Source organism: Nelumbo lutea, chromosome 4 (assembly GCF_056320005.1).
Source record: "Nelumbo lutea isolate HS-2025 chromosome 4, American lotus-T2T, whole genome shotgun sequence".
NCBI classification, from domain to species: Eukaryota; Viridiplantae; Streptophyta; class Magnoliopsida; order Proteales; family Nelumbonaceae; genus Nelumbo; species Nelumbo lutea.
The window spans coordinates 72,329,263-72,341,601 of NC_142687.1; the positions used below are offsets into that span (position 1 = coordinate 72,329,263).

At 42.0% G+C, this 12,339-nt stretch overlaps 1 non-coding gene across 1 annotated transcript; it reads left to right on the forward strand.

Moving 5' to 3' along the window:
- The first annotated feature begins 6,453 nt into the window (after window positions 1–6,453).
- Window positions 6,454–6,560, forward strand: LOC148861064 (small nucleolar RNA R71). Its single transcript, XR_016095262.1, has one exon. It is a non-coding gene; the product is annotated as a small nucleolar RNA R71 (small nucleolar RNA).
- Window positions 6,561–12,339: the final 5,779 nt, after the last annotated feature.

Below are 12,339 nucleotides of genomic sequence, written 5' to 3' on the forward strand. Positions count from 1 at the left end.
CGAACCTCTAAGAGTGGGAGAGCCTTCCTCTCAAGCAATTGAACAACTTTCTCCCCTCCTAGAGGCCTCCTTATATAGTTTTTCAAGGGGGCTCTTGCCCCTTCTTGAAGCCTCTAGAATGGGGTGTATTACACCCCTCATGAACCTTCTAGAGTGCTCCCTCCTTCTCTTCAAGAAACTTCTAGAAGTTGCCGCCCCTAGATCCCTTTGGGCTGCTATTTGGGCTACAACTTAGCTTGCTTTTGAGCTCATGTGGGCTACACTCTAGGCTGTTATTAGGGCTAAAAATGGGCCTTCCTTGCTGGGCCGAATTCTCCTCATAGATAGGCTTTATTTTCTTGGGTTTTCTCAAGGAATTCACTTGCTCTTTTTGGGCCGAAGTGCTCTCTCTTGCTTCCACGACCGGGCTGGACTGAAATTTGTCTTTTTGAACATTCTTTTCTTGCCTTTTTCCTTCCTTTTCTTGGATTGATTATCCCTGAACCTATTCTTAGCATTAAGCTAAATTAAGTCAAAAATTAATAAAACCGGCATAAAAATACATGCTAAAGTCCTCAAAAATTATAGATAAATTGTAAGTTCATCAAATACCCCCACACTTAAGCTTTTGCTTGTCCTCAAGCAAAGACATCAGCCATAAACTTAACATTCCACCCTTCTGTTCTCACCATTTACCTGGTGAACTTTTTAAGATAGAAATGCATTGAGTAGTCGGGGAACTTTTGTAAGTGCTCAACTCTTATTCTTGTAAATTACCATTTAAGATATGTATCAGATCCGAGGAAAGGAGAATATGAATTTCATCATAGTCTAGCCTTCACTCCTAATTCATATATAAATCAGCTCCTTAATTGTCAAGGTTAATAATCAAATTTCACTGAGTTTCACATCTGTAACTAAATCTCAATGAGAGTTCAACTTTAGAGTGCCCCTTTGAACCTCAGTTGTCACCACAATTACTTATTTCTAAGGGTGAGTGCATTTTATGCTCCATCTCACCTTTTTTTTTTCTTTTCGGTGTGAGTGCATTTTATGCTCCATCTCACACTTTTCTCTCTTTTTTTTTTTTTTTTTTTTTTTTTTTTTTTTTTTTGGTGTGAGTGCATCTTATGCTCCATCTCACACTGGTCACTTGCTTGAAGTAGGTAAATAGGACTCATGTTCTAAGTTGCTAGTTTTACTATTCAGCTCAGAATAGCGGAGTCAATTTGGGCTTTTGTCCTTCTTTTGCAATTATTGAACCTCAAGAATTAGCACTTCAGATGTGCACTAGCTTTCTTGACCATTAACAATGAAATCAAGGGCTTCCATACACATGAAGGAAGTTAGGGCTAGTCATGCTGAAAGGCATATTCAGCTCCCCTTTTCTCCTGCATATATCAAATTGGGTCATTCACAAGAATAAAAACTTAACAAGTACATCAGTCTCCCTCAACTCATTGAATTCCTTCTTAAAAAAAATCATCAAATAAATAGTAATGAACTTGAGGGGTTCCAGTCTTTTTTTTTTTTTTTTGTCATGTCATTGCCTGCATATGTGTGTTGGGGTGCATGAGGTGCATGGTTTCAACCCCCATACCCTAGCCTCGGGCTCACTCCCCCACACTTGAGATGAACATTGTCCTCAATGTTCGTAGTGTTAGGGAGTCACACTTGCTAGAGCAAACTGAAGAAAAGAAAATGATGAACTGAGTCCTTAAAGAATTGGAATTTTGAGAAAAAGATCTTTATTTTACTAACTAATATTCTAAAAAGATAAATGACAAAAAATTCCTTAACTTGTTCATGAGCAAGCATAAGAGATTATTGGTTATCTAGATAAACAGTGGATGGAGGGGGTACAGTACTGCCCATTAAATATGGTTTCAGGCACTGACCATTTACTTTAAACGTGCCCTGAACCGGGTGGGTGAGTTCTATAGCCCCATGGGGAAAAACCTGTGAAATGGTAAAGGGTCCAGACCACCTGGATCTCAGTTTACCTGGAAACAAGCGGAGACGGGAATTATATAACAATACCTATTGGCCTACATAAAAGTCCCGTCTCAGCAAGTTCTTATCATGCTAGTTTTTTATTCTTTCTTTATAAACTTTGGCATTCTCATAGGTGGTAAGTCTGAATTCATCCAATTCATTCAATTGCAACCGCCTTTTAGCCCCTGTGGCCTGAATGTCAAAATTTAAGAATTTAAGAGCCCAATAGGCCTTGTGTTCCAATTCAACTGGTAAATGGCATGCTTTACCAAAGACCAATCTGTAGGGGGACATGCCAATAGGTGTCTTAAATGCAGTTCTGTATGCCCATAATGCATCATCTAATTTGATGGACCAATCTTTTCTGGTGGATGCTACGGTCTTTTCCAGAATTCTTTTGAGTTCCCTGTTAGCCAACTCCACTTGGCCACTGGTTTGAGGGTGATAAGGGGTAGCTAATTTATGTGTAATTCCATATTTCTGCATTAACCTCTCAAATTGGCTATTGCAGAAGTGAGTTCCCCTTTCACTAATTATAGCTCGCGGAGTGCCAAATCGGGAGAATAGCTTCTTTAGGAAGTGTACTACCCTTCTTGAGTCATTTGTGGGTAAAGCCATGGCTTCTACCCATTTGGATACATAGTCAACTGCAACGAGGATGTACTTATTCCCAAAAGAATTCGGGAAAGGTCCCATGAAATCTATACCCCAAACATCAAAGATTTCACAGATTAAAATATTGGAAAGGGGCATTTCATTCCGTCGGGAAATGTTTCCCGATCTTTGGCATTTGTCACATGTGGACACATACCGATGGGCATCTTTGAAGAGTGTGGGCCAATAAAAACCTGATTGCAAAACCTTGGCTGCAGTGCGACTAGCTCCAAAATGACCTCCTGCTTCTTTATCATGGCAAAATTGGAGTACCGACTCCATCTCCTCCTCGGGGACACATCTCCTTATGATCGATCTGCACACAATTTATACAAAAAGGGTTCCTCCCACAGATAGTATTTTACATCAGAAAAGAATTTCTTTTTCTGTTGATATGAAAGGTTAGGAGGAAGGACTTGTGCAGCTAGATAATTAGCAAAATCAGCATACCAAGGATATGAGTATTTCTGTATTGAGTACAACTGCTCATCCGGAAATTCTTCTCGAATGTTGCTGGTTATCTCCTCTTTTGAGCTTACCGTGTCCAACCGGGAGAGATGGTCAGCAGCCAGGTTTGCAGCACCCTTCAGGTCTGTAATCTCAATGTCAAACTCTTGCAATAAAAGGATCCACCTGATCAGTCTTGGTTTTGAGTTTTGCTTGGTAAGCAAGTGCCTTAATGCCGAGTAATCTGTGTGGACAACAACCTTGGATAATATCAGATATGAACGAAACTTATCAAGTGCAAATATTACTGCTAACAGCTCCTTTTCTGTGGTGGTGTAATTGAGTTGGGGTCCAGTCAAGGTTCTGCTAGCATAGTAAATTGGCTAAAAATGTTTGTTCATTCTTTGTCCTAAAACAGCTCCTATAGCAAAATCACTCGCATCACACATCAATTCAAATGGGAGGGTCCAATCTGGTGCTACCATGATAGGTGCATGGATCAATTTGTCTTTCAAGATGTTGAAAGCATGAAGACATTCAGTTGAAAATTCAAAAGGCACTTCTTTCTGAAGAAAAGTAGATAATGGCTTGGAAATTTTTGAGAAATCTTTAATAAACCTTCTATAGAATACGACATGTCCTAAGAAACTTCTCAAAGAACGAACAGATGTTGGGGTTGGTAATTTTTCAATTGCCTCCACCTTGGCCTTGTCGACTTCTATACCTCTTTGAGAGATCTTGTGTCCAAGCACTATGCCTTCTTGCACCATAAAATGACATTTCTCCCAATTCAACACAAGATGTGTTTCTTTACATCTAGTAAGCACCTGTTCCAGATTATTCAAACATGCATCAAACGAATAGCCAAAAACTGAAAAATCATCCATGAAGATCTCAATAAATTTTTCAACCATATCAGAAAATATAGACATCATACATCGCTGAAAGGTTGCTGGGGCATTGCATAACCCAAAGGGCATCCTTCGGTATGCAAAGGTTCCATATGGGCAAGTAAAAGTGGTCTTTTCTTGATCTTCTGGTGCAATTGGTATCTGGTTATACCCTGAATATCCATCCAAGAAACAATAATACTCATGCCCGGCTAGCCTCTCCAACATTTGATCCATAAATGGGAGAGGGAAATGGTCCTTCCGGGTGGCTTCATTTAATTTTCTATAGTCAATACACACACGCCATCCGGTAATGGTTCTAGTAGGGATGAGTTCATTTTTCTCATTTGGAACAACAGTCGTACCCCCTTTTTTGGGCACAACTTGCACAGGGCTTACCCAAGAACTATCAGAAATAGGATAAATGATCCCAGCATCTAACAACTTAATTATTTCAGCCTTTACCACTTCTTTCATGTTGGGATTCAGGCGCCTTTGGGGCTGAACGGAAGGCTTGCTGTCCTCTTCCATCAAAATTCTGTGAGTGCAGATTGATGGCTTAATGCCTTTGATATCTTCTACCTTCCAAGCTATAGCATTTTTGTGTTCCCGCAGCACTCTTAATAATTTTTCTCTTTGTAAGGGATTCAGTGCTGCGGAAATTATCACGGGGAGATCTGATGGTTCCTCAAGGAAAGCATACTCTAAATGGGATGGTAATTGCTTCAGTTCAAGGGTGGGGGGTTCTTGGGGTGATGGCTTACCTGATGGTCCGAGCAATTTGCCTAAGTTCTCTAATTTAAGAAACCCCTTTCCCTTGAATTGAGGCTTATCGTTCAGGTATGCTATCATGAGGTTTATTTTTTCATTTTCTGCTTCTTCAAGTTCTCCCTGTTGGAGGCAGAGTTCAAGAGGATCAGTTATTCTACTTACCTGGAAGCATTCATCAATTGTCAATTCAATGGCATCAATCATAAAACAAGAATCATCACTAGAGGGTGCATGTTTCATAGCATCAGACATTTTAAAAATTATCTCCTCATCTTGTATCCTAAGGCTGAGTTGTCCTTGTTGGACATCAATCATTGCTTTCCCGGTAGCCAGGAAAGGTCTCCCTAGGATAAGCGGGACCTCTACATCTTCTTGCATGTCTAACACAATGAAATCAACTGGAAAAATGAATTTGTCAACTTTAACTAACACATCTTCTATGATCCCCCTAGGATGTCTAATGGATCTATCAGCCAATTGTAATGCCACTCTAGTGGGTTGGGGTTCATTCAACCCCAATTTCTTGAAGATAGAATATGGCATTAAATTGATGCTAGCTCCCAGGTCACATAAAGCTTTTTCAATTTTTAAACTGCCAATGGTACAAGGAATAGTGAAACTCCCTAGATCTTTGAGTTTCTGAGGCAGCTTGTTCAGAAGGATAGCAGAACATTCCTCATTTAATGCAACTGTAGCCACATCTCCCAGTTTCCTTTTGTTTGCCAATAATTCCTTCAAAAACCTTGCATAGTGTGGCATCTGGGCTAAAGCATCAGCAAAAGGAATATTAATATGTAAACTTTTAAATATTTCAAGAAACTTACCAAATTCCTTCTCCAATTTTTGTTACTTCAGCCTGTTAGGGAATGGAACTTGTGGTTGTTGGTGCATCCCTTGTTGTGCTTCTGGTTGTTCCGTCTTCTGTTGTCTGGTTCCAAGGCTTGTTTCTGCCTTGGATTCAGCCCAATTCTTCTTTTCTACCTCAGGCAACTATTTTCCACTTCTTAAGGTAATAGCTTGCACCTGCACTCGTGGATTCACTTCAGTGTTGCTTGGAAGAGTTGCCGGCAGTCTGGAAGAGATTAATTGTGCCAATTGCCCCACTTGGTTTTCCAGGTTTTTGATTGAGGCTTCCTAGTTCTGGAACCTAGTTTCTGCACCTGCTATAAATTTTGTCATCAGTTCCTCCAAATTGGATTTCGGTTCAGGCTGATGATAAGTCTGGTGGAACGGCTTGGAAATATGCTGATTTGGCCAGGACTGGTTTGAATGTCCCCTCCATCCTGAATGAAAAGTATGGTGACTCTGGTAACCCTGCTGTCTTGACGAATTGCTGACATAGTCAACTTGTTCAGTAGATGGTCTGAACTAATTGCCAACTTGGCAGTCTGTACTGATGTGGCCTCCCCCACACAATTCACAATTAAGAGGCTGCACATGCATGGCAGCTATCTGCATTTCATCTATTTTTTTACTGAGTGCTCCTATTTGTGCAGCTAGTGCTGTATAAGTGTCAACATTATGCAAGCCTTGCTGCTTCCTAGTTTGAGTCCTTTCCGAATGCCATTGATAATTGTTGGCTGCCATTTCCTCAATAAGTGCATGGGCAACCTCAGGAGTTTTATTATTTATGGATCCTCCGGCTGCAGCATCTAATATGGTCTTATTTGAGTCAGTAAGACCATTATAGAAAGTTTGCACTTGCAGCCAAATGGGGAGGCCATGGTGAGGAACTCTCCTTAACAGCTCCTTGTATCGTTCCCATGACTCATATAAAGATTTCCCCTCTTGCTGGAAAAAAGTAGTGATGTCATTCCTCATTTTAGCAGTTTTAGAAGGGGGAAAATATTTAGAGAGAAAACGGCTGGCCATTTCATCCCATGTGGCTATAGATCCTGCCGGTAATGAGTTCAACCAAGCTTTGGCTTTATCCTTCAAAGAAAATGGGAATAACCTCAGCTGGATGGCATCATCACTTACCCCATTGTGTTTGAAGGTGTCACAGATTTCCAAGAAGTTAGCAATATGGGCATTCGGATCCTCATGGGCCATACCACAAAACTGAACCGTATTTTGTATCATTTGGATTATGGCCGGTTTAATTTCGAAGTTATTGGCAGCAATAGTTGGCCTGATAATGCTGGAGACAGTCCCGGTGAGGGTAGGCTTGGCGTAATCCATCATAGTTCTTTGTTCAGCCATTTCTTGTACTTCTTGTCTGACTTGCTTAGCAGCTCTCAAACGGACACGGAGAGTCCGTTCAATCTCCGGGTCGTAAAGGATCTCTTCCAGTTCAGGTCTGCTTGTCATAAACTGTTAAAGTCAAAGCAATAAAAATGCCAATATTCACAAAAGAAAATAAATAACTAATCCTATCACACTGAAAATGTAAAGTGAATTATTGGAATACAAAACCTACATCCTATCATGAATAAATGAAGCCGATTATACTAAAAGCAGATTTAAACCAATCATCTTATTCAAGGTTCCTTTATCTACATCCATCGATTGCAACCTCTGAATTCAGACCCAATTTAGATCTGAGTTCAGATCTACAAGTCTTTGGTATTGTTAGTCTAGAGAAATTAATAAATAATAATTCAGATCTGAGCTGGATATCTCATACACACTCATTGGTATACACTACAATATACATCCATTAAGGTTGGAATCAATTCTGTGATGCTTTAGGGCTGAAATCAGATCTGATCTGAAAAAAAAAAATTTAAAAGGATCTGAAAAAAACTAAAACCAGTCCTGAGTTAGGCTTGGGTTAAAGATTTTAAACTCTACAATTAAAGCTCAAACCTGTATAACTGATGCATATCAAACACTTGCTAAGACCTGAAAATTGGGTCTGCAATGTTTGGTATTGCAAGCTATTCGGCCCATACAACTTTTGTAGAAATCTGAAATCAGGTCTGCTAACTGTTGCACTATAGCAGCCCTGCTACAGATCTGAATGCTAAAAGAAATACTTGGAAAGTGCTAATTTTTCTTAAATATCTGAGGCATAACAATTATTCAATCCAAACATACACCTCCTTAGCTAATGTAGCTCGGTTACAAGTGGGTAAAGCCAAGAATTCAGTCCACCCAGAATTCATAGTATGCTCTGTATCAGTTCAGTCCTCACATCATATCAACTGCATTTCAGATTTGAATTTCTCTCATTCCTTGCTATCCATTCACCCTTGAGGCAGGTTGGATGTATCATAGGGTGGATTGGGGTAGTGATGGCACCCAATTCACCTCAAACTTGCATCGGTTCAGATCTGAGTTCAGAGGAATTCAGATCTGAACCGAGCAGATCTGTAACAGCAGAATTCAGATCTGAACTCAAGTCTGAGTTTGGATCTGAATTCTCAATTGCCTTACCTTCAGTTATTGCTACCAAATTGTTTTTGGGGAATAGCAGAAGTGCCCTAGGGTGAATTGGGGTGGTGATGACACCCAATTCCCCTCAAAATTGCATCAGTTCAGGTCTGAGTTCAGAGGAACTCAGATCTGAACTGTTGCAGATCTGTTGTAGCAGAATTCAGATCTGAACTCAAATCTGAGTTCTGATCCGAATTCTCAATTGCTCCTCTTGTTGTTCAAAAGATCTCCCTTTTTTTTTTTAATTTGTTTTTTTTTCTTTTTATAATGAAAGAAAGAAAAAAAAAATAAAGTCTGAAACACAAGCAACTCTTTTCGGCTGAGTGCTGCAGATCTGAAATCTGCTAATCTGAGTGCCGAATGCAACTCAGATCTGCAACACTCATGTTTTTTGTGAAATTTTTTTTTTCTTTTTTTTTTCTTTTTGAAGGGAACAACATCAAGATTGAATAGAAATCAAATATGCCTTTATTAAAATGAAACTGAAACCAGAAAAAGAGAGTAATCTACTTAAGAAAGAAGAAACATAACTACATGAGTACAGCAGTTGCAGTCCAAGCTGAAATGAAAAAGTTAGCAAATTAACCCAACTATGAATGCAATGCTGAATGAGATTAGATTAAGAATGCTCAATGTTTCCTAATATTGCTTCTCTAATTCCCCGGCAACGGCGCCAAAAACTTGATATGTGGCTCATTGTGACACTAGCAAGTGCACTAGCCGTTCAAGTAATAAAGTAGTGAGTGAAGTATCGTTCCCACGAGGATTTAGGAAACAATTACCAATACTAAATTGAACACTTCTTATCTAATCAACAAATAAATCAAAACTCTAATGAAAGCTAAGAAATCCTAAATTAAAATCTATCTAAATCATTGGTCCAATTGCCTTCAATTCAGGTTAGAAGAGTAAGCAGTAAATGTCAATCTCAGAATTCAGCAATCTATCAATTTGGATCATTCGAATAAATCATGATTGAGCCTTGGTTTGGTGAAACCCCAAGGTCATGAACAGCCTCTCTCAAGCGCATGTTCATCCTATGCATGAGTGACGGTTCTTCTATCTCTAGCAAGAATCTAATCCCCATGCATGCATTTCTTCAAACACTTCTAAGGCATCAATTCAAATCTGAATTGATCACCAACTGAATTGTGCAAGTTATCTCTAACCTTGCACTCAATTCAGTTCTTGAATAGTAGATCTGAATTCCTAGAGTCTCTCTCAAGCACTCTAGGAATTCCAAGCTGTAGATTAATTCGCCCAATCTGAAAATTGCAGATCTGAATTCTCTTTCAAGCAATTCAGATCTTGCAATCTCAGATCTGAGAATTCAGATCTGAGTTTTGAAGGTTAGTTGGCCGAATTAATCTATAATCACACCCTTATTCAAGAAACTTCAAATACAATGCATGACAATTTGAATGAATCAAAAAGAATTAGATTGCTGAACTGAAATTTTACAAGCTGAAATACATCAAGGAAGAATGGAAACAAGGAGAAAGAAGAAAGAACATATAACTAAGAAACTGAATTCAAATCAAAAGAGAATGAAACTACAAATGATTTATTACAGAAGATCTTTGAATCACAAACTCTCAATTCGAACTCACCTTCTTCTTCTATCTTGCTTGTCTTGAACTTCCTTCAGCCCTTCTTCTTCTTCTTCCTTGCGCCTAGCCTTCTTCTCTTCTCTTCTCTCAAGGTGGCCGAACCTCTAAGAGTGGGAGAGCCTTCCTCTCAAGCAATTGAACAACTTTCTCCCCTCCTAGAGGCCTCCTTATATAGTTTTTCAAGGGGGCTCTTGCCCCTTCTTGAAGCCTCTAGAATGGGGTGTATTACACCCCTCATGAACCTTCTAGAGTGCTCCCTCCTTCTCTTCAAGAAACTTCTAGAAGTTGCCGCCCCTAGCTCCCTTTGGGCTGTTATTTGGGCTACAACTTAGCTTGCTTTTGAGCTCATGTGGGCTACACTCTAGGTTGTTATTAGGGCTAAAAATGGGCCTTCCTTGCTGGGCCGAATTCTCCTCATAGCTAGGCTTTATTTTCTTGGGTTTTCTCAAGGAATTCACTTGCTCGTTTTGGACCGAAGTGCTCTCTCTTGCTTCCATGACCGGGCTGGACTGAAATTGGTCTTTTTGAACCTTCTTTTCTTGCCTTTTTCCTTCCTTTTCTTGGATTGATTATCCCTGAACCTATTCTTAGCATTAAGCTAAATTAAGGCAAAAATTAATAAAACCGGCATAAAAATCCCTGCTAAAGTCCTAAAAAATTATAGATAAATTGTAAGTTCATCAGGAGCTTCAGCCTACAGACTCAAACTACCTCCATGGCTAAAAGTACACCCTGTCTTTCACGTAAGCCAACTTAAACCCTACCATGCCGACAACCAAGACACCTCCCGAAACCAAAGTCAACGCCCACACCCATCATACCGACCACCCAAGAACCGATCCCTTGACTCCATCCTCAACCATAGGTTGTCCCAATCCTCCCAAACATCAGAATGGGAGTACCTGGTGAAGTGGAAGGGACCTGCAGAAGAAGACACCTGGGAGCTTGCAGCAGACCTCCTTCCGTTCGCAGCGAAGCTGGACGAGTACCTGAGGAAGAATCTTCGAGGACGAAGATTGAATTGAGTGGGGGAGACTGTGACGGTTCAACCTCCTTCAGCGCCATCAGCACGCCATCAGCACGCCATCTAAGTGTCTGGGGTTGGGTCCTTGTACTCTTTTGTAAGGGGGGTATGCCCATGGCAATTATGTAAATAGTAGTACGAATGTACAGTATATTGATGTATCCTTTTGTCACTCCCCCAAAAGCTTAACGTACTCTTTGAGGGGAGGTAAGTAGTCGAGTGAGCTCATAAGCGTGTAAAGGTTAAGCACGAGATCCCCTCGACACTGTACTGTGTGCTTGTGCTTACCACTGATTAATGCAATACAAGTTGCCTTTTGTCTAATTTGTGTGCACTGTTGTTTCCTTTTGTGTGTAGTTGCTCGCATTTGTAGGCTTTCTTGACCCCAATCGAGTGCCACACGGGGCCCCATCGATTAGCCCCGTGACAGCGCGGCACTAACGCGCAGCCGTTTTGAAGCTGCTAGCAGCATGATGAAAAACTACTGCGCGCGCTAGCGCGCGGCTCCAGCAAGCTTTGGCAGCAAGTTCAGGCGCCCGCTAGGGTGCCGCAACGCGCTTTGCCGGAGCAGCAAGATGAAAAACGGATGCACGCGCTAGCGCGCTGCCGTTGCGCTGGCTGCGCGTTAGCACCGCGCTAGCGCTCAAGCATGTGAAGAAAGTCGGAGTGTCACGGGGGTAATTATACAGCGGAAGAAACCCGTGCGGCGTCCTGGCCAAGGCAGGCCAGGACAAGCCTTTGTGCGCTTAGAGGCTAGGAGTTGCCCGCTGGGATGGCTCCACCAAAGTCAGTAGCACTGGATCATGACCTCAAGTCCAATGGCCGGGGCACTCTTCTGGTTCAGACCGGTCCATGGGAGGCGCCGCTTACGTGCTAAAGGGGGACTACCAACATGGAAGGCGACCATGCGCCGATGAGGTGACTTGGCACCGATGTGTAGGGTCTCCTGTATGCCGATGATGACAGGCACCTGTGTGCCATGATGATAGGCAACCGCTTGGGCTGGAACCCACCCGTGCGCTAGGGGCAACGGGATAGCTCAATCAGCTTGGGCAAGGGGCTGGCGAGGTGTAGGGGCGTGCTTGAGCCAGGCCCGAGTGCCAAGCCTCCCTTGAGTGTCGGCAGCGCAGTGCCGGTCCAACACTGTCCCCATGAGCTAGTGTGCGCCCATGAGGAACCCTGGTAGCCATGCTAGCCGTTAACCAGGGCCGCCCCACAAGGGGATGATGGTCTAGGAGTGCCAAGGTTAGGCACCCAAGGAGGTCGACCACCCCTCCTCAAGGAGTACGTTAAGCTTTCGGTGGTCTGCCTGAAGATGACATCAGTTCTCCCAAAAGTCTTACAGGCAAAAATGACGGGCATGTCCCTAACGTAAGCCTGCCAAGCGTAGGCAAGGCTAAGCCTGCTTTGAACCGTAACAGGCTCCCCCACTCAATCCATTGTCGTCCTCGACAATGGGTCTTCCTCGTGAATGGGCGTCTGTGTCCCGCGCCATCCACTTCCTTGCCAGTTCCAGGGCTCGTCTGGCTAGCCCGGGTCTTGCCTATATTGGTGTCCATTTATGGGGACGGAACCATTTCACTATGCCGGC